This window comes from Epinephelus moara, chromosome 20 (genome assembly GCF_006386435.1).
Source record: "Epinephelus moara isolate mb chromosome 20, YSFRI_EMoa_1.0, whole genome shotgun sequence".
Lineage (NCBI taxonomy): Eukaryota > Metazoa > Chordata > Actinopteri > Perciformes > Serranidae > Epinephelus > Epinephelus moara.
Window position 1 is genome coordinate 15,037,561 of NC_065525.1, and position 23,034 is coordinate 15,060,594.

Below are 23,034 nucleotides of genomic sequence, written 5' to 3' on the forward strand. Positions count from 1 at the left end.
TGCAGGGCCCTGAATATTTTGTTTGTGTGCTGTCCAGTAATCCTGTTTTATGACGAACAGATGATGCTAACACTTGGCTTTTTTTTCCCTTCATTGTAAGTGGATTTAAGTATCTGGGTGGGCTAAACTAAGCCCCAAATTCACAAAGAACACGTTTTTGGCAGTAGGAAAACAAATTGATGGGTTGTATTACTGCTAATCTACAATATGTTCACTCACCAGTTGTCTGCTGTAATTTTCTTTGTTGTTATATTTGCCTTTAGAGGGGAGGATCAAAGTAATGCTGAAAATCTTTTTTTTTTTCTTTTCTTTTTTTTTAATTATTTGTGTTTTGTAATCATCCATGACAAAAAAAACTTTTTCCCCCTCAGGAAATAAATTTCACATCAGTAATAAATCTAATCCTGCCTTCCCCTGACAAGAGTAAACGTAAATTGAGTGAAAATAATGCATTACATATGAAATAAATAAGTGATTGTTGCATAGTCTTCAGAGCAAATATGGGGTCTTTTTGATGTGGCCAAAGTCACTTTAGGTTATACTGATGTGGAGCATCAAACAGCAACTTTAAAATGAATGTTTTCACTTTTATGCACAATTACACGGATACCTGTACAGAGCAAATATACTGTTATTACTGGCAACACATTAAGTCTCCATGTCATTAATTTTCTGCTAGCCTTGGCAGTCCAGAGTACTAAAGGTAGTTTTTATTGTATTCATTGAATCTGGGCTTTTAGTCTTTTTCCTAATGCTCATCAACATTGCTCTGTACTATTCAACATTGAATCTTTTATCCATCTCTTTGCATCAGGGACCTGAAATGCCTTTTGGTAACGGCAGTTCCAAACCTTAATGTGTTTTTTCAACATACTGGAGGATGTCTGCCAGGTCTAGGACTAATCAGCTCTCAGTACAAATTATGTACCAAGAGCTGATTAGTCCTATTAGATTGTTTGTGTTCAGACAACAATACAAGAACATCATCGTGACACTTAGAACTCATACTTTTCAAGTGCGATGAAGCATCTAATTGAAAGTAACACTGTAATTTTTCACTTGATTTTTGTATCATGTCAGTGAGAATCTAAAACTTGAATTTTATATTGAAGCATATAACTTGTAGCACTCTGAGTGATCCCACAAACTTGTGGGGGGGCAGTCTTAAATCCAGTTAAAGATGCTGTGAGCTCATCACCAGCTGCTATGTTCCTGCTTTTGTTCCTGCCATCACGACATAAGACTAGCCTGTAATAACTCATTGTCTAGACTGACTCATCCAGACTGTGGATTCAGGCCCCTGTACAGCACTTTGAGCCACAGGTGTCGTAGGCTCCTTTTTTAGATGTCTCCAGCCCTCTCTATTGTCTTACTGCTCAGTGCCTGGGTGGTCAGCGGTGGTCGGTCAGACTGCAGCACTTAATGTGCAGCATCTGAATTTTGAGTGAAGTACACAAAGCCAGCATGTGAACTGTCCTCAGGTATAAAGCAGTGGGCGGCCAACAGTGAATTCAGTAAATGAACAAAAATAGATCAAAACAAACTTCCTTTGTTTACAAGCTTAGAAATATACTAAAGGGGGCCTGTTCTGCTCTGCCATATTTTCTTTAATATATAATGTTACAGTATCTGATGTTCATATTTGACATGGCCAGAGTTTCAAACAATGAGGTAAATGTATGTAAAAGTAACCACTGTGAGCTAAAACCTTAGGCTTCAGACTGTTCTGAATACTATGTTCCCAACGTTTTTTAAGCTGATTTCACCTTACTAAAGATTTCTTTATATGGTGATTTGCTGCAGGCACACTACTGCAAGTGTTCACATTATGTACCCAGCACTGCTACAGAAACTTAAAATCTTGGTTGCCGATGGTAATTTCTTTAAGTTTTCGGAGCATATTCCTGCTGGGACGTGTCAAGTTGGGAAAATTTTGTTTTAGAAGTATTTATTGGTGATTTTTCCACAGTAAAAAGCTGCTTTACTTCATTACAGTCATTGCCCGGCTGCACACTGTTACGTGTAGCTACATGCTAACATTAAGGCAAGCTCAGTTTAGTTTATTTGAAAGGGACAATGCACATTAATAAACATTGTGTACAAAAAAAACACACATGTAAATGCACTCGAATTAGCTTAAAAAGCTAGTTTTCATCGATTGTCCCTTTGCCAGTTTGTACAAGGCAACCTTTAAAAAGAACAACAATGGGATAAAATATTGTACCACATAGGGTAGACACAAACACATACTACTGTCCGTAAATACATACATAATAAATACACATTTGGACTACAACAAGGTGATGTGTGTCCACGTTAATAATACACATTTGGACAACAATTCACATCGGACAACAATATCAACATCAGTGCTCACATCTTTGGGTGTCTACAAGCCAGTTCTTAACATTTGCTTGGAATGAGTGATATGATGGAGATTCTCTGATCGATTGTGGCAATGTGTTCCATTGATGTGATGCTTTGAATGAGAATACTGCCTGGCTGAAAGTGGTGTTCCTTAACGGGATTATGCAATCTTTTTTTGTCGCACCTCGCGTAGTTCTAATAGCAGAGGATTTGAATTTAATAAAACTGGATAGTGGAGGAGGAGCTGAGCCCTGCATGATCTTGTATACCTGACAGATGTTTTTGTATGTAATTAGGTTGTCCCAGCTCAAAAGTTTATACTTTTTCAGGATATGGCAATGGTGATGTCTAAAGGGTTTTTTGTCTAGTGTTTTAAGTGCTTGTTTGTAAAGTGATTCCAAAGGTTTTAGAGCAGTGGAATGAGCATTAGACCAACTTATCAGACAGTAGGTGATGTGCGAAATGATCATAGAAAAAAAATATACTTTGGCTGCTTCGGTTGACAGGGAGTCTCTGATAGACCTAAAGTTTGATAAACTGAACTTTATTTTATTACTGACTTTCTTTATGTGTGTTTTGAAGCTGAGAGTTGAGTCAATGTGTACTCCTAAATATTTGTGTTCGGTGACAACTTGTAGCCTCTCACCAGTGATAAAAATGTCTGGTTCTATGTTTGTTTTGTTATTTTTGGAGAAAAGCATACAAACAGTTTTTGAGAGATTTAGCTGTAGACAGCATTGGTTCAGCCAGGATGTTATTCTTACCATAGCATCAGTCAACTTGGACGCAACGTCCCCCACCGTCTCCCCATGACCAAGGATGACCGTGTCATCAGCGTACATTAGGATGTCACACGAATCACACATAGAGGGGAGATCATTAATGTACATGCTGAACAGGAGTGGACCTAACACGGAGCCCTGCGGAACGCCAGTTGATAACTGCAGGAAGTTGGAGCTACTGTTGTCAATTTTGACAAGCTGAGATCGAGACGATAAGTACGATTTAATCAGGTTAAGACATTCAGTGGAAAAATTAAAAGTCACGAGTTTGTTTAATAGTATAGCATGGTTTACAGTATCAAATGCTTTCCGCAGGTCAAGAAAAACAGCCCCCACTGCCCCCCTGCGGTCCATTAATGACTTGATTTTTTCAACAAAGTAGCATGTGGCAGTTTCTGTAGAGTGGTTTGTCCTAAACCCAAATTGCATTGGATGCAGTGTAAAAGAACTGTTATTGAGGTGGTGAGTAATTTGCTTTGCAACCAATTTTTCAAATATTTTTGATACAATGGGTAAAATACTGATTGGCCTATAGTTAAATGTAAGGGAAGGATCTCCACCTTTAAAAACAGGAACAACAGCAGCAGATTTCCATGATTCTGGGAATCTCCCCTGACTCAGTGAGGTGTTGATAATGTGTGTTAATGGACCTGTTATTGAGGGGCTGATTTCTTTCAGTAAGGAAGTGTCCAACCCATACAAATCCCTAGCTCTGGAGGCTTTGAGCGATGAGATCACATTTGTAACTTCTGATCCTGATACATGTTTTAAATTGAACATAGACTCATTTATACCAACAGCAACAGTACTGGATGAACATACATTGCTAACTATGGCTGGGAAACTCTGAGCTATCTTGGCAACCGACTCGATGAAGTATTGGTTAAGCGTCTGTGCCACCTCGATTGGATTTTGCAGAGTTGAACCATTAACCTTTAATACAATTTGTTTCATTGAGGTTGGCTTTTGACCATTTAATTTATTGATCTGTGTCCATATACTTTTCGAGTTACCATGACAGTTTTCGATGATGGTGATGAAGAAATCTGCCTTAGCTTTTTTCAGTTGCCTCGACACTCTGTTCCTCAGCAAGCATACAATCTTGGTTGCTGATGTTAATTTCTCCCCAGTTTTGGATCATATTCCTGCTGGAACATGTCCGGTTGTGAAGATTTCGGGTTATACGCTTTTATTGGTGATTTTTTGCGGTAGAAAGTGCCGCCATACTCCATTACATTCATTCCCTGGCTGCAAGTACACCGCTACATGTAGCAACTTGCTAACTTCAGCTAAAACCAGTCCTCTTGGTTGCAGATGTTTTTAATCTTGGTTGCTGATGTTAATTTCTCCTGAGTTTCAGATCGAGGGTAAATACAATTGGGTAAATAAAGGGTTTTTTTTTCCATTAAAGCATGTAAGCATATGTTTTTGTAGAAACCCAAATACAAGTACGAACTCGAAAATGAACACAATAGGTTCCCTTTAAGGTTAATGAACAAATAAAAAAATACAGGACTGAAGGATAAAAGATGCCCCAAAATTAAGCAAACAGTTTAGACATTTTGGTGCAACCTCTGTTAGCTTTTTGACAAATCACTTGGTTCCATTATAAGGACGATTTATCAGCAACATAAAAATTCTGTACCTGAAAGTAACCCAGCCAGCGTTTTAAATTTGACGTTCTTATCAGCGTGCAAGTGTAAGCCTGTTTTACACGCGGATGAGGCTTTTCATGCAGACCTCCCTCTTATTTTTAACAGTTTGGTGCTCAATCTCTTCCTGGGTGTCAGTGCCAGACAGTGAATTAATATGCATTAAAGCTAAGCACTCAGGTGTGGAAGAAGAGACCTGGCATTTAGCGGAGAGCAGCGTTGAGAAAGTGGGCCGTGAGTGATGAGGGATCGGGCCGGTCCTGACACTTTGAGTCAGCCTTTATTCAGTGTGCACCTTCCGTCATCATGCGCCCGCCACTACTTTCATCTCTGTCACGCACAGGATGCCATAACTCTGTATGTGACACCCACAACAAATTCAGACCAGTCCTTTTTAAAAACACGCACAGCTTCTGTACTGTGTACATTTCAATACAATTGCCTACCATCTGGGGCCACTATTGTGTGGCGTTTTAATGGATATTTATAACACTGTGATTTATGCTCTGAGTTCTGTACTGAATTGCCATTCAGGAGATCCTCTAATAGGTTGTTCCAGGCCAAACTCTAAACCTCCGAGAAGATTTCCTGTCTCCATAAGTCATCTTTGCATTAATTTATTTCTTCTTCTTAATAGCTCCAACAGGTATTTTTGCCCAAGGCTTTCTTTTACTGTCACCCCAGAGAGACTGCAATACAAGACAGAATGATGAAGGTGATACTTGGCTGAGGAATTAATCTTTTTACAATGAGAAAAACAGTCCTACACACACACACCTGGTGACCAAGGATAGGGAGGGTCTACAGATAGAGGGTGTGTATGTGGTATAGATTGTAAAGCCCCTCAAGGCACATTTGTAATTCATGATATTGGGCTATATAAATAAAATTGACTTGACACATGTACACAAACGCACATCTGGTGAAAGAATAGTTACCCCAATAAGGTACAGTACTGTGCAGCATAGAGTGTCTGGATCCCCCTGAAGTGCCCTGATGAGCTCAGAGGGACATTTTGGTCACCAGGACACCTAAAGGACAAATAGTGGCCAGGTGCCAGGGAGACGGCAAGGCGCCTAATTTATCACTACCCCTTGCTGAACCAGAGACTGGAATGACACTCACACACAGTGTGCCATACCCATGTCTCTCCTCCTCTGTCTCTCCATCTCACCCTCTCATTACATGGAATAGCTCAGAAAAGGCCAACATGGCAATATCATAATTAGCGGGGCGCATTAAAATTGCAGCCATGAAGCGTATCATTAAAAATCCTCTGCTGCAAGCCACCTCCATCTTTCCAGACTCCCACATGCGGAAACTAAAACTGCTTACAGTCCCGCTGTGAATTTATCATTGCATCGCTGCAATCCCCTATCTGTTTTTCGGCCTGCTTCTTCTCTGTCTCCCGTTTTCCTCCCCTTGCAGGGAGATGAATAGGCAGCAGGACTGACTTGGGCCCATCAGTCACTCTGTCAATCCTCGAGGGGTGATCAAAGCCGCCGGAGACGACCTGTCCCATGCGCAACATGATTTAGCCATAAGAGGAGAGGATCCAGACATCTCTGTTCTTCACCGTGTCTGTCAGCGCGCTGATAAATAAGAACCACAGAGATGGTGGCGTGAAGAAAGGGGGCTTGAAATGTGTTGTCTCTGTGCAATTGTCTTATCCTGTTATTCCCATTGCGAATGGATAGTGAAAAGATGAGGGCAGGAGCGAGGGAGAGGGAGTGGGTGAGCGCGGGGCAGGTTGTGTGATGATGTGCAGACGTGCCTGTGAACTGGATTTCCCCCAGTCACACGGCAGCTGCAGAGGTGGATGGATCTGCCTCTACTCTCTGGCTGCCTGCTCAACACTCATCAAATGATGTCGCACTCAATCACCTGACCTTGTACAGGCAGGAATCTCCAATTTGCTGTTATCTACCGAGCTTACTACAGTGAGTTTCTCTCTTATCCTCTTGTATCCCCTTCCCCTCCATCTTGTTCGATGACTCACACCGCACATATCTATATTTTTTTCCAATTTCCAATTTTATGAAGTGTACCATCACACCACCCTTGTATCCATCCAGCAGTGAGCTCCTGTATTAATGTCCCTGCCAAGATGCGCTTCCTCAAGCTGTATCTCATTTCAGCCCTTATCAACTGCAAGCCTAAATAATGCCGGAATACTTTGAGAGTCTTGAGGGAGACGAAAAAAATGGCTGAAAGCTGATGTTTCATGTGCATCTGCTATTTATCACACAGAACTTGTCCCTTTGATTCGCACAAATACACAGCTACAAATAACAATGCTGGAAAGAGTTGTTCCCATGTGTCTAACCAATGCAATCCGACTCCAGATTCTCTTATTTTGTGTACCCTGCTGGTGCTCTGTGAATTTAGATGAAGTCCAGTTATCCATTTGTAAGGGAGGACATACAGACCTGTGGTCCCTGTGGAGGGTTCAGTGTTTGTTTTTGAGAGGGCAGACTTAAGATGTCTGACCAGACCTGTTAAAACCCTCTGAAGGTGGCTTCAGTGCATAGTGCAAGCCCATTACATGTCAGAGGTCACATATACTTTCTCCTTTGTAGACTGCTAATACACTCCTCTCTTTATTTCCTCTGCCTTAGCATCACTTGCCCTCAATTTCCTCTCTCCCTTAAATCTCTCTCTTTGAGTCCATTTCTCACCTTCCTCTTGGTTTGTATGGTTTTTACCTCTATTTTCACACTTTTCTCTCACTCCTAAATCCTTCACTCTTGTCTGCATGCACCCCATCTTTTCTCTCACATTCTCCCATGTCTGCTGACACAGTGCCGGGCGGATGCCTGACACCTGGGGCTGGCAGTGGTTTCTTCCCTGCCTAGTGTGGCCCGTGGAATGAAAGGGGAGAAGAAAAGGGAAGGGCGAGGGTAAGCCTCGTGCCCCTCCCCAGGGGGCTTTGCCAAGAGCACTGCCAAGATGTGAACATACAGACAAACATGCACAAACATGGGGGTCGACAACATCATACATACATTAGATCCTACAGCACTGCCACTTCAAAGACCCTTCATTATGCTGGCCTGGATTATTTATTCAGAACCAAAAAACACCAGATTAATGCCGCTCAAGTGTGATTTAAGATAGCATGCTGGAGTTAAGTAAACAAATTTGCAGACATTTTATGTTGCAGTTCTTCTTTGAGTTAGCTGCTAACTGCTTTTAGCTGCTTTTTAAGTCTCCCGGTGGTGGGTTGCACACATAAAACGTCGTCAAAACGTCACATTCATCCCACCCTGCTGGCTCAAACATCTTTCACAGATGTTGATTTGGCTCCGTTACTGCATCTGCTCCTATCTTAAAGGCGGGGAAACTCTCCCCCCATTCTGTGCTCGTACCTTTTATGAGGAACGGCGAGGCAGAATAACTGTGAAACATTCTCACCTTGAACATGCTGTGGAAGGAGGGCTATTGTCACACCTTGGCATTTCTCTGCATCTGCTCATACCCACACAGACAAGATGTCCACGACAGGAAAAGATATTTATACTGTTTGTCTCCTCTGCATGTTGACGCCTGCTGTCAGTGGGGAGATGGAGAAGGTTATTAGACCCTTTCTTGTAATGCCCCCTGGTGTGTGGATGCCGGCTTCTATAATTTGTTTACATGTAACTCAGGTTGCTCATTAACCCAAAACAAGGTCTATATCATGCAAATGAAAAGACATTTCAGCAACATATAACCTTTCTTTCACCACCGAAACAAATTCTGTATACTCGAAATGAGATTTTCATGTGTCAATAAACAATGTTTACCTGCTGACCAAAACCCCCTTGAAATATGGAATAAATACGAAATCCTTTCCTCATTTAAAGGCCAAAGTTGTCCAGCTGATTCTGTGAAATGGAGATTGAGGGCAGAGAGGGACCTGGAGGCAGGATTGCTTAATGTAGTGGTAAGTTTCAAGGGAGGAGGGGGTAAAAAAGAAAGTCGATCCGCTAAAGCTAACAAAAATCATTGGAGGGCAAGTTGAAGAGGTGAACTGTGGGAAAGTTCTGGGAGATGGAAACTTGCTAATAGGGTGTAACACTGAAGTGCAGATGGAGAAGGCAAAGCAAATGATTAATTCTTGGAAAAGTCTAAGTAGCCAAAGCAGTAATAGTTGGGGAGCGGAGGTCCGGCGATTGCAAAAGGGTTATTCTCAGAGTGGTGCTTAGCGGAAATATGAAGAAAATAGTTTGTAATAGTTTAGTAAGAAGAGCGACGACAAGGGAAGGCGAGGAAAAGGAGACAAACTGTTTTTGTAGATATGGAGACAAAGGTTCTCCCAAAGGAGCTATACTGGATTTGTGAAATACAGCGAAAGTGAGTATATACCAAAGCCTATGTGTTTTCATTGCCAGGAATTTAGGCATGTGGCTAAGGTATGCCAAAAAAAAGAAAATATGTGCTGGGTGTGAATATTATATTTTTTTAATGTATCCTTTGTTTTGCCAGGAAGGTCCCATTGAGACACAGTATCTCTTCTTCCAGGGAGTCCTGGTCAAGACAGCAGCATAATCAGTTCCACATAAAAAAAACAATATCACATAATAGAACAAATACAATACATAAAAGCAACTCAAGGGAAATGGTAAAAGAAGAGAGTCAAGCAGACCAAACCAGTGACATCCATAACACATTCCACCCAAGTGAAAGATTATGTAAAACAGCAACATGTTTCCTTCAGGGCAGTTCGTAAAAGACCTTCAAAAGTATTCGAAGAAGGACGTACTTCTAAGGTAATCACATTTAGGAGCTCATCCCCCACCCAGGATGCATAAAAAGAGAAAGCATTTTTACCAAGCTGTAAGCGCACCCTTGGGATCATTTAAAAGTATCTGATTTATAGATTGAGTGCAGTGGTTGCTGGTATGAAATAAAAAAAGGCTGGATATGTAAGTAGGTGGTTTACCTAATAATGCCTTCGCAATAAAAAGTAACGTGCATTTTTCTCCTGTGGTACAGAGAGGGCCGTCCTAAAGATTCATATAAAATGCAATTGTGAGTGTGAGAGCCTGCGTTTGTAACAAAATGTAATGCAGCGTGATATGCAGAATCCAGTTCTTTAAATAGGGATGCACTGTATGCATGTAAATCAACCATCATAATGAATTTTGCACAAATGTAAGTGTGGGGAGGGAGTGAGGCCAAACTCTCGTACCTGTGTAGGTTATCACAGTGTTGTGTATTGGGGCTGTGAAGTGTTGACAGGAGAGATGGAGGTGCAACAAAGGAAAATGTTCATTATGCAGAGGCAGTTAAGATGGCAGGATGGAAAAAACAGATTAAGGGCGGAGGATGTAACAAAGATAAAATTGCAGCGAAAAAGCAGGAAGATTGGAGGAAGACACATAGATTGAGAAGAAGAAAATGGTGACCTTTATAGTAGGGGTGATAAATACAACATCTGGTGTTAAATCTAGAAATGAAACAATGCAGATGACTGTTAAAGCTGCAGTGCACACTCGGATCTGAAGGGTTTGTAATGGGAAGATGTGAGAGATGAACTCAGCATACAATCAAGTCAAAAACTAGCATGTTAATCATAAACTCTTTTGGTGCAGAACACAGTTCCAGTAATTTCTCAGAGGAGGGAAGAAGAGACAGAGAGAAAACTAAATCTGAAAGAAAAAAATAGCATTGACGGTGAACAAATAGTCCCATTTAGCATGGGAGAATTAAGGCAGTGGTTAAAACTGAGAAGACTGCGCCAAGAAAAGATGAAATATGTTAATAAAAGTGTTTGAGGAAGGAAGAGTCCCACTGAGCTGGAACCAAGTGATAATTATTCTGATAAGGAAACGTGGGAAAGATGCTAATAAGCGACAAACTATAGGCCTATTGCCTCGACAACACACGTCTGTTAACTGATGGAACGGACGGTTAATGAGACGCTAATGTACATCTAGGAGAAAAAAGGTATAGCAGATGCATACCAAGGCAGATTTAGGAGAGGAAGGGGCATGTGGATCCAGTGTTGTGTCTGGAGGATGAGATAAGGAAAGCTTAAGTAAATAAAGAGACAGTGGTGGCGGTGTTTTGGGATGTTCAAAAAGCAAATGCAGAGAGGATCAAATTATACTTAATGGTAGTCGGAGGGAAAGTTTTCAACTGTGTTATTATGGTCTTGCTAAGTGGAAGAGCTATTCAGGTTAAAAAGGGTCAGAGTTATCAGATAAACATGTTGTAGAAAATGGAACATCTTAGGGAGTGTTGAAAGTCCAACATTATTTTCTAATATACAGTATGATATATGATATATATACACCGATCAGCCAGAACACTGACAGGTGAAGTGAATAACATTGATCATCTTGTTACAATGCAATGTTCTGCTGGGAAACTTGGGGTCCTAGCATTCATGTGGATGCCACTTGACACGCACCACCCACCTAAACACCACTGCGGACAAAGCAAACCCCCTCATGGCAACATCACTCCCCAATGGCAGGACAATGTGTCATGCTCAGGCATGGCCCGAGGAACATGACAAAGAGCTTAAGGTCTTGACTTGTCCTTGGGACATGCTGGTACGTCATCTCGCAACCCACAGATCTCAAAGGATCTGCCGTGAAAACCCTGGTGCCAGACACCACAGGGCATCTCCAGACCTCCTGTGTCCATACCTTGACATGTCAGAGCTATGTCGAATCCGTAGGGGCCCCGCCATGCATGGACAGTACGTCTGGGGTATTGGCATATCCCACAGATGCTCAGCTGAATTCGGAACTGGGGAATTTTGAGGCCAGGTCAATGCCTTGAGCTCTTTGTCACGTTCCTTGGGGCATTCTTGAGCAGTTTTTGCAGTGTGGCATGGCGCATTGTCCAATTGGTGGGGCCACTGTCATCGGGGAGTGTTGTTGCCATGAGAGGGTTTTCTTGGTCTGCAACGGTGTTTGGGTGAGTGGAGCACGTCTAGCAGCATCCACATATATGCCAGGACCCAAAGTTTCCCAGCAGAAAACTGCATTGAAACAAAACAATCAGTGTTATTCATTTTGCCTGTCAGTGGTTTTAATGTTTTGGCTGATTGGTGTGTACTGCAATGGTAGATCGATGGAAGGATCACTATTGGCAGATTACGAAGTTTGGTGGGAAACCTCTCCTGTATGTTCTTAGTTTAAAGGAAGTTTAATGTAAGACAGTAGCACACGTTGTGTGTGTAGTAAACCCAAGTGGTTATTACCTAGTCTGAAAGGGAAGCCAATATGGCAGTGCCTCAAACCTGCATTCTTTCTAATGGCCAGCAGGAGGCGACTCCACTGGTTGCAGAAAGAAGTCGATTGTATTGAAGTCGATGAGAAAATTACCTTACTTATCACTTGATATATTACTTTACTTAACATTTTCCTAATGCGTTTATGGTCTCAATGTCTAGTTTCAAATCTTCCTCAATATAGCATGATGTTCATTTCTTGAATTATGTTCCCATTCAGGATAAAATAGATGATAAAGCAGGGTATGCTTCAGGATGTGGCTACCTTGTGTTTGACAGGTTGCGTTGTTCAATGGTTCTCAGTCAGCTTTACCCTCTCGCTCAAATGTATTCACTCTTGGCTCCAAAGAATAGGCCAAACTCGAGGCTTCAGAGCAATAGTGGGTGACATTATGGTAGTAATAGTAGTGTGTTGTAGCTGTGAGTGAGCTCTCAGCATTGTTAGCACGTTATGCCCTGTCTGTGCAGTCACAAGCTGAGGCACAGTGATTCATAAATAAGGGTTAAGCACCATCCATTAAGTAAGGCAATCTCACAGAGCACATTTCATTTCATATTACTTGCGTTTGTCAGCGTTCTGTCTTGTGTTGGTCACGGTGCTGCAATGTGCCTGTGTCATTAAGTGCCACACAGGAAGGCTGCTGAAAAGATGATGGATATTTTCCTGTGTCTGTTAGTCATGTTAGCTCCACAGATCTCAGACAAGACAACAACAGGCAGGAAGGACGGTGTCCCCTGCTTCGCCCTTAAGATGAAGAACCAAATGATCTCTAAGTGCAAGTTGTGGCCGTCTGTGTATTAACCCCAGATCAGCACCCACAGAGGGCCAGAGGACTGGAGAATACGTTTGGTACCCAGAAAGACATCCTAGATACAGTACTTATCAACTGCACTGTAAAACCCAATGTTTTTCCATAGGATACAAGAAGATTACTCAACAGGCCTACAGGGCACAGGCCCAGGGGCCTTAAGTGTAAGAGGGGCCTTCTTGGCCTTCACCTGGACAATAGTCCCGTTTCCACCGCAGGAACTTCGGGGTAAATTTACGGGGCCGGGGCCGTTGGTGCGTGTCTCCACCGCAGGAACCACCCCCGAAGGTCAGAGTTCCGGAACTTTTACAGGGGCTAAACAAGTCCCTGCCTCGGAGTAGGTACTCAGAACGGCCCCGAAAAACTCCTGGCTGGAGCATGGGGATTACTTGGTGCTGATTGGATATACTCAAGGCGGAATGTGACGTCAACAGAAAGCAACAAAATAGCCGGCATTTTTAAAACTCAGCAGACGAGGGTTAGCTCGTTCATAGCTTCCACCGCCATGTAAACAAACTCAAGAACCGGTCCGTGAAAAACATATTTTTTTCTGGCGGATATCTTAGTTNACACCGCTATCGGCTAACAGCTAACAGCGTCCCTATGCCACTACGTCGCCCCGGTCAAAATGGTCGCGCAACAATTACATCACATCCAGAGCCCGGTAACTTTACAGGAACCTTCCTCCTACTCTGCTCTCTCAGTGGAGACACGGCGGTTGAGAGGGCCGAGCGAGAGGACGTTCCTGTAGTAGTTCCTGCTCCCCAAATAGTACCAGGAACTTCTTCAGTGGGAACGGGCCAAATGTCACTGTAATTAACGTGTACTGACCATGAAGAGACTCAAAATGACCACAAAGAGATGAAAAGAAACTGCAAAGAGAAAAATAACTACAAAAAGGGGCAAAGCAACCTCAAATAGACACAAAATGACCAAAAAAGCCACTGAATTACTAAAATACACGGCTCAGGTCTATGTAGTCTTTCTTGTTTTTCATATCTGTTTTGTTTTTCATGTCTCTTGCAAAGCTTTGCCCAGGGACTCATTGTCTGATAATCCACCCCTGCCCATATCAACCTTAAATTTGGTACACTTGTACCAGTCTGGGAGCCAGTTTTATAATTGGTATTATAGTCGGTTCACTTTAAAACTAACAAAATGAAATCATTTTATTTTTTCATTTAATATTCTATGACCCACATTTTAATGGAGACAAATAACTTAATTTATGCTTGAACAGTTAATGGTACAATGGTGTAAGTGTTGTCTTCAATTGAAGCCTTTAACCATGGAAATGGTCCCAAAACAGCTGTGGCAGGAAGGGGTTAAATGATGGCAGCCCTGTAGCTTTTTTTTTTTGGGGGGGGTCCACAAGGATTTCATGTGCACAATGACAGACCTACTCCAAGGAATAAAAAGATGTGATCACTGTGACTTGTCTTCTCCTGCGACTGCTTTGTGCGTGCCCTGTAGTGCTAGAAACTGTGTAAAAGGTCTTCCTGTGGACATAATCCCCTCTCAAGATGTATAGAGCAGTAAGATGAGAAATGTTGTATTGCTTTACTCTGCTATATCCATGTCTGACAGTCAGTAGTGGGGTTTTGTTCTCTGCACTGCAGAGGGATAGGAGTGTATGACAGCCATTTTTGCTAATTATGTTTTCCAAGCACATATTTCATCTGCTGCTCACTGTTCCCTGTCCGCACTTATCATACTCCCCTCCTCCCTGTTCATTCGGCCCCCGCTTTAATTCTCTAAGACTGTGCCACCAGCTTGTCTATTACCTTCATTTAAAACTCTGGGAGAGAAATGAAATAATAGAGGTTTTATCAGCTATAAATCCAGTATGGCATTACTTAGAGCAAACTGACTCTCTGGAAATTAGCATGAAGGATATGAGCTGCTAATACCACGTCTCGTGTCAGACTGACGTTGTTCATCCAGGATCTGCTCATCTATTTTCCACTTACTTTGTCGCCCTGTCAGGGAAGGCAGGGCACAGAGGTTGAGGCTTCACACGTTAAGCAGAGGAGGAACAAGATGCTTCTTCTTGTCTTTTGGTTTCATATTAAAACAGATATGCTTTTAAACCTCAGCAAGTGAATAGGCTCATTCAGAAGTGTAAAATGTCCTCTCTGTGGCAAAAGGAATCAATCATACCTCAAATATCTCAGATCCTTTTGGAATCTCAGGCAGCGTTTGAAGTCCAGCGCTGAGCAGAACAGAAGACTGTGAACCCTGCCAACAGGTGATGATATGCCTTTGTCAATGACAAGGTGGATTTCGTTAGGTCACGGGGTGGTGACAGCTCACCCAGTAGCATTGGAACACTTGCTCACTTCCCAATCCCCCAGTGCGCAGTGATCTGCGTTGAGTGTGTTTCCAAAATATGTGTGTCTGGGTTGATGGGTGCACAGCTGCACCTCTCCCTGGCATGAGTGTGTCTCTAACAGATGCTGTAGCATGTCTGTGTGCCTTTGGAGGGGAGACGGAAGAATTCTGGCAAAGTGGACACTGCAGATGCCTCTGATTGCACGCTGGATCAGGAAGGAAATTCCTCTAGGATGAGGACAGAGGATCAACAGCTAGAGCCCACTGGGCCAACTTGGCATGACTACTGCGGTGAGGCAAACCGTATCCACGTGGGTAACCTAGGCACGTAGGGACTCACACACACAAGGGACATCAGACCTGGATCCAATCCAAACCCCTGGTGATGACTGTACACGATGGCCACTGTTTATCTACTGGCTGAGGTGATAATCTGCTCTCATGACTCCCCTGGGACTCTAAACCTTCTCTTGTGCATTAAAGTCACGGTTGGCCAGGGCCACGGGGGGATAGTGGTATGGGCGGTGTGCAAAGTGGAAAACTGAGAGATTATTTGTTGAGGCAAGGCCTCAGGGGAAGGTTGAGTACCTCGGGATATATCCAGCTTTTAGAAGATGTGCAGCCCTCAATCTCTAAATGCATTTGGGTGTGAGGAGTGAAAAGATCAAGGAATTTTTGGGTGTTTTTCTTTTATAGATTGCAAAAGTGTTTTGATCCACACTGAACAAAAAACTTTAACAGCACTCATTGCTCCCATTTTCCACAGGTTTAAAATATAGTCAAATACTTTTTATGCATTCTACAGAAATGTTTCTCTCAAACTTTGGTTGCCAAGTTGTTAAAATCCATGTTAGTGAGCACTTCCTTTCCAAGATAATCCATCCACCTGACAAAGTAGTCGCCCACAGACACCATAATGGGAGATATAATGAACTCACTGTCTTTGGTTTAGTGTTACTCACTGTTTGACGATCCAGCTGCTTCAGTAGGTTATAGAGTCGTCTGATTTGCAGTATGTATGAAGAAAAGTTCAAATCAATGGGTACTAGACAACTTCATCAAACAATAAAAACTAAGATTAACCAAAACACACGGTGGTTAAAGACTGTAACCCTGTGGCATCTTCCACGCTCCACACTTGCTTGAGCACACCTGCTTTTAATTAAAGGTTCCCAAGATGCCAGGTCAGGTAGCACATTGAAGTGACTCAAAAAATAATAGTAAACTAGGACTTGCTTGAAGTGGCTCTAACACCTTAAGATGGTCACAATAAAAGACATTCATTTGGACTGTGCATGATTAGTGCTACAGGAATGCATTGTTTGATCACAGATACCCCAAAGAATCAGTCAATATCTGGTGTGACCACCATTTGCCTTATGCAGTGCGACACATTTCATTCACATTACGTTGATGAGGTTGTTGACTGTGTTCTGTGGAATGCTGGCCCACTCCTCTTCAGTGGCTTTGTGAAGTTGGTAGCTATTGGCAGGAATTAGAGCACGCTGTCGTACACACTAATCCAGAGCATCCCAAACATGCTCAATGGGCAACAGTTTTGTTGATGATGCCAGCTATCCAAAAACTGGGATGTTTTCAGTTTCCTGGAGATGTGTGCAGATCCTTGCAACATAGGGTCATGCATTGTCATGCTGCAACATGAGGTCATTGCGGCGGATGAACGGCATATCAGTGGGTCTCAGGATCTCGTCCCGGTGTCTCTGTGCATTCAAACTGCCATAAATAAAAAGCACCTGTGTTCATTGTCCTTAGCTTATGCCGGCCTATACCTTAACCCCACTGCCACCATGGAGCACTCTGTTCACACTGTTGGCATTAGCAAACCGCTCGCCTGCAAGCCGCCATGCACAGCTGTGTAGTAATCATGCTGTTTAATCAGCTTCTTGATATACCACATCTGCTCACTGCTCAGGAGATATGCTCACTAACACAGATTTAAGAAATTTGCTACCAAAATTAGAGAAAAATATGTCGATTAAGTGCATAAAAAGGTCTTAAATCTTTAACTCAAACCTGTGAAAAATGGGCACAAAAGCAAATCGTGTGTTTAAATTCTTCAGTGAACCTTCATGAATGCAGGCAAACTAAAGTAGTGCAAATGTTTGTCATGGAACTTGGAACATGAAACTAACAACCGCTGGATGGGACAAGAGTTTGGTGGTGGTGGTGGTGGGGGGGGGGGTGGATGCTGGGTCTACAGGATGTTTGGTGCTTCACAGTTGGCACTTAATATGTGCAAATAAAAGCAAAGTATCAGCGATGCCAGCTAACATTGCATAGGATAAACTGGCATTTGACACTGAAAACCTGGCAGTGGGATGGCGGTTAAAAAAAACAGAGGGTTTGGATTCTGCAGCTGTAGTCAGGCTAACATGGATGAACGGTTACAATCCGTCATTGGCAGTCTGCAGGCTTGACCCCCCTACACATAGACATGAACACGCACACCCTCCCCTGCCTATCCCCTTGTGAAAGGTCTGCAATTATAATACACAGTTAATAATGTATGATTAACTTAATTGATGACTCATAGTGCATGTGGAATGAGCGTTTTATATCTGCCGTGTACAGCGTGCATGCGTTCCCATGCAGATGACTCCTCCAGAGAATGGGATTTATGCATCTGGACATCACCTCATTAAGCTGCATGTTTCTATTGATATGACTTCTTCTTTTTCACTTGTCATAACTCTGTATCTTTTTTTTTGTGCCTCATTGTGATTTCATTCTGCATTATTTTGCATTCTGCGTCCGTCCTCAGAGTCCATCTGTTTATTTACCTCCCACACACAAACTCATCTCAGACGCTGAGACCATGGAGAATTAAGGAGGAGGAGGATGAAACCTGCATGAAAACAAAAATATTTATCTCACAAGATATCATTATTGTAAATATTCCTATCGCAGTTTTGACACCGACCCTGAGATATGTAGGGGTCAATCTGTACAGTGCACTTAATGTTTTACTCCCCCAAATGTGGAGATGCAGATAAAAAAAACAAACACAGACTGTAATATCAACATCTCTGACGTCATCTAAACACAATTCTGCGACTGTAAGCTTCAGGAGGTGGTATTGTTGCAGGACAATTGAATTGGATTGCTCACCCTAAGTGTCAAAAAAATGGAGAATGGAAAGCATTTAGCACTGAAGCGGCTCTCCCGGTGTTGATGACAAAGCAGAAGCTTGCTGCAGGGTGTACAGGCCAGTTTTAATGGTTGGAGATTAGTTTTCCTTTCTTTGCCCAATGAGAGGCTAATCGTCGATAATCACAACAAGTCTGCCTGAGGGCTCTTCATACACTGAGTCCCTCTTCTTCAAACGTTGTTTGCTCCGTGCCACATGTTTCCCAGTGAGACAGCCATCTGTTCCACCAGCGCTACCGTACACATCCTGCTGGAAACCTAAACTTAAAGGCAGTTTTGAAGGGCGAGCATTCTCCTATAAACAAAAGGTTATTGTTTCTTTATAAGGAGAATGTAGCTGTAAAATGGTTTTAACCAGTTTGTCAGGCCAGTTAAAAATCTGCGTTCAATTAAGTTTTATTCCCTGTCCTTGTTTGTGTCTTGTGCCTTTTTTTTTTTTTTTGTGGGAGTCTGGCTAGAGGAGGAGTCTTTAATTGGCTCATTTTAATTTTAATCTTGCTCCTATGGTCCCATCCATCCCCAGTTCTGTTTGAGTGAGCCCACATTGATTCTGCAATGGCACACACACAGACACGCGTTTAACATACAGAAAAAGACCGACCTCATTAATATTACCCTGACCAGCTATGTTATGAGCATTCGACGGTGGCCTGTACTTCATGTCGGCTCAATTTGAAGCCTTTTCCACAGTCATCTCTTTGAAGTGTGAGTGGGAAAGTGGCGCGGCGCTAGTGATGATTTGCCCACCCATGGCGTTGTGTGTTGAACCGCAAGGCTTTCACAGATAAATGATGCTGTGTGAGTTGACAGTTGGGCTGATGAGATGGAGCAGAGTTGTCATAACTCTTCTTTACCAGCGCACCATGAACCTTGGCCCACATCTGACCCCTGAACCCTCTCTAAGAGCAAATATGTATGTGTGTGTGTGTGTGTGTGTGTGTGTGGGTCCCTTTGCAGCAATGTAGTCGCCATCACAATACACAAGGAATGAAAGTGTAGAGGTGGCTATTGTCATCTAAATTGTCTATTAAAGAGGAGCTGATAAATAGTGTCCAAAGGTGAAATAATGAGCATTTGAAGCCGATGATTGCTTCCTTCATATGTGAAAACAGAGAATGGAAATTTGAGGATGTACCAGCAAGCTAAATGGAAACAAAGTCATCATTAAAATCGCAGCCCATTGATGGCTCAAACTCAATTTCCGCTCTGTTCTCTTTGCAATTGAAGATGCGCTCCGCACTGTAGCTATGCTGACAGTTTTTTTTTATCTCTCCATGTAGGAAGTAATTGCATGGTTAAAGCTGTCCATTGAATTCTGTCTCGACTCATATGATTCAGCTTCTGCAGGAACCTCCAGGCATGTATCTCATCACTCAGCAATACCACACAGTTTGGCTCACTGCCAGCGCCTACAGTAACCCGCCCCCCCCCCCCCCCCAACTTGACTTCCACACACATCAGCCTGCAATCAGAGCTCGGCCGAGCCGCCCACTGTCTTGAATTACACAGCAATTCACTCTGATAAGTACCTGCGCCTTAGTCATGCAGATTTCTGATAGGAGTCGTGTGGTTTCCATCCAGGCCTGGGAGTACAGTAGAGTAAAGAAAAGTATAGCCCAAAGTTAAGCTGTCTGCTTCAGCCTAAGATCCCCTCGTTTTCCGTTTTTCATTTTCACATCCTCATGGTGCCAGGAGAACGGTGTGTATGTGTGTGTGTGTGTGTTGCATGGGCCGCGTGTTTGCTCAAGCAATCCACGCTGCTTGTCCACTCCATGGAAGCGGATCTGTTTTGGCTTCTTTCCAGCATTCCTCAGCGGAGGCGTCATGTGCCCCCCATCCCACTGTGAGCAATGGCGTGGAGGAGCGAAACTGGGCGAGACCGAAGCACGACGACAATGCGAAGACACGAGGGACTTGAGAGTCCCCATCTTACTAGTGCAGCTGTCGTGGATTTGGAAAGTCAAGTTTTCTCCCCTTCAGCGCTGTAGGGCCGGATTAAGCCAGGACAGCAGTTACTGTGGGGAAGGCTTTGGCCTGAGAAACCTTGGTCATGGGCAAAGGAGAGGATACAGGGAGGGGAAGGATGGTGGGAAGACATTGATCTGAACAGACAGATATGGAGGGACAGCTGTTGGGTGCAAATGTCCTATGGAGGAAAAGAGAGAAGGGATGGAGAGTGATGGAAGGAGGGGGGAAGGTATGCAGAGTCATTTTTACAGATGATGGTCCTCTTCTAGATTACCCTCAGGGCTGTGTTAACCCAGCAGAGTCAGCGGTATGGCAGTTTCTTCCTCCTGCCTTCACACACATATGCACATGCAGGGCTGTGCGGCTATGGTTAGAACCTCAAGGCTTAGGGAAGAAACAATCAATAGCCTGTCAGCCCCATTAGAAGTGATACCTTCATTTTACCGGGATGTGCCTGTCATTGCAATTCCGCTGTCACCTACCCAGACTGCACATGGAACAGAGATTAAGCATTGCAGTGTCTCAGTTTATGCAAGAAAAGCAGATTGAGTGTGGAATGGATGGCACGCTTTTTGCAGCATGTTGTTCATAATCCTTACCGGGTGTTAAACCTAGGATGGCATGAATCATGGAGGCACAGTAAAGCTCACAAAAATATCCCAAACAGCCTACTTCGCAATAATTTTAGTAAGTGCTTCGCAACCGGACTTTTGGCATCCTCGCCTAAAGAATGACTGAAATTAATCAAATCAGGCAAGTGCACCATAGCCTGCGGGGCTATTGTCAGCCAACTGTCCGTGTTATCACTGTATAAAATCTTTTAATAGATGCCTTTCATGCTAACATTTCATCGTGATTGTTACCCAGAGCCGTTGTGCACAATCAGTTTTACCTCCAGTCTTGTCCGGCTGGCAGTGCTGCGTTTCCTAAACACTTGTCCTCCTCAGTTAGAGGAAGGCCAGACGTTCTCAGCTGACTTTGCCGATGTGTGCCAGCACTGGCTGACGCCGCTTCATTCACAGCTGTGTGAGCTCTGTATGCGCCACAGCTGCAGGGCTCCGCTCTCTCCCATGAGACAAATGATACCCCATTACCACACACAGCACAGCAGCCACTTCTCAACGCCTCTCCCTTCACTTTCTTATTAATACAAGCTTATTTGTTTCCGTGCTCCTCGTTGCAAGGCCACATATTGTACTTTCAGTCTGTAAAAAAAAATGACACCTTGAGAGCCTAACGTGCTCCTCTGAGTGTAAAATCTGATTTTTTTTCTTTACATTCTTGATTCGTCTCGAGAACCGAGCATTTCAGAATGCCAAGGTCATCTCTTCCTCTCTTGGCGGATCTTGAGGAATCGTGTTTGAACGCCACCATGTAAACACCCACAAAGCTGTGAGAAGACTCTTTGTGTCCACAGTGTATAACAGAATGTATGTCTCTCATGATAACCATCAGCTGCAGGATCTCACAGATTCGAACACATTCACCCATACACACATGCCTCGCACACTGTATACGCACACGAGCAGGCTAAAGGGCCACAGATGGTAAATATAGCTCATAGGGAGTGAGTGATCACATCTCAAGCCAAATCACAGTCTGTTTATAACTATAGGAACATTACTAATTCTGCCGTCTGATGCCTGATGACCAGAAACCAACATCCATCTCTGGAGCGTGACTTACTGTGGAAATGTTGCTCCAGCGTTGTGCTAAATGAATGCTGACAGCCATCTTGTTTTTTTCCCCACATTGCTGCTGTTAAGAGTTGGCTGTCCAGTTGGCTGTCCGCAACCCCCCCGCTGGGGAGCAGGAAGGAGGCGAGCTCGTAATGATGAGGAGTAATGATGTAACGTAATTATATTTGTCTTGTTACACAGTGCGCCAATGGAACGCTAATTAATTTTGCCCGCTAATGGGAGGAACAAACTGTCTTGTTTTTGCCTGCTGTGTCACTCTTTGGTTCGTTCGGTACAGCGGTTGGCGGGTTCTCGCTCTATTGATCACTGTGGGGTTTTTTTCCTCTCCCTCTCTTCCTCTTGTTATCTCCCTGTTTCCTTATTATCTATCAGTCTTCACCTCCTGCCACGCTCACACACAAACAGTATGCTCATTCTCCTCTCGCTACTTACCTCCTTTCTGTTCCTCTCTCCTGTTCTGTTGTGCCTGCCCACCCAGCCACACAGTGCTTTTCACTCTCTCCTGACCTTAGGTCTTTTGACGTCGTGTCTTTTGATAGAAATTGAAAACCCTGAAGCCAATTCATTCAGTCTTGTCGTCACCTTTTACAGAATAAATGTGTTTGTAATGAGAAGAGGCTCTGAAAAGATGGGGGAAATCATAGAGTAAGACAATTCTGACTGACATATTAAGGGTTCACACCTGACTGGTAGAGTACAGTGTGTGCACTCATTGCTCCCTATCAGTCAAGCTCAGAAAGAAGCCTCAGATATTGTGCTTGAATGGACATTGACTTTGCCATGTCCCCTGGCCTGAACCTCCTCCTGCATACCTACGAGCATTGCAGCTCTTCTCAACTCTCAGAAAGATAAACCTTGAATAGATTGTCCTGGAAATTGAAGAAGTACCACTGCTATCCTTGTAGAGAACATGACATTGCCATACAGAAATAGCCCCCTTGGCATTGGTGGCGGCCATTGTCCTTCCGTGAGCTTATGCAACAGCTTTTACAACAGATAGAGGGAAACTTTAGCCACCATTCCTCAAAA

At 43.3% G+C, this 23,034-nt stretch overlaps 1 protein-coding gene across 3 annotated transcripts in view; it reads left to right on the forward strand.

The window, feature by feature from the left end:
- Positions 1 to 23,034, forward strand: part of tspan9a (tetraspanin 9a) — a 251,282-nt gene that overhangs the window by 70,124 nt on the left and 158,124 nt on the right. The window lies entirely within an intron of this gene.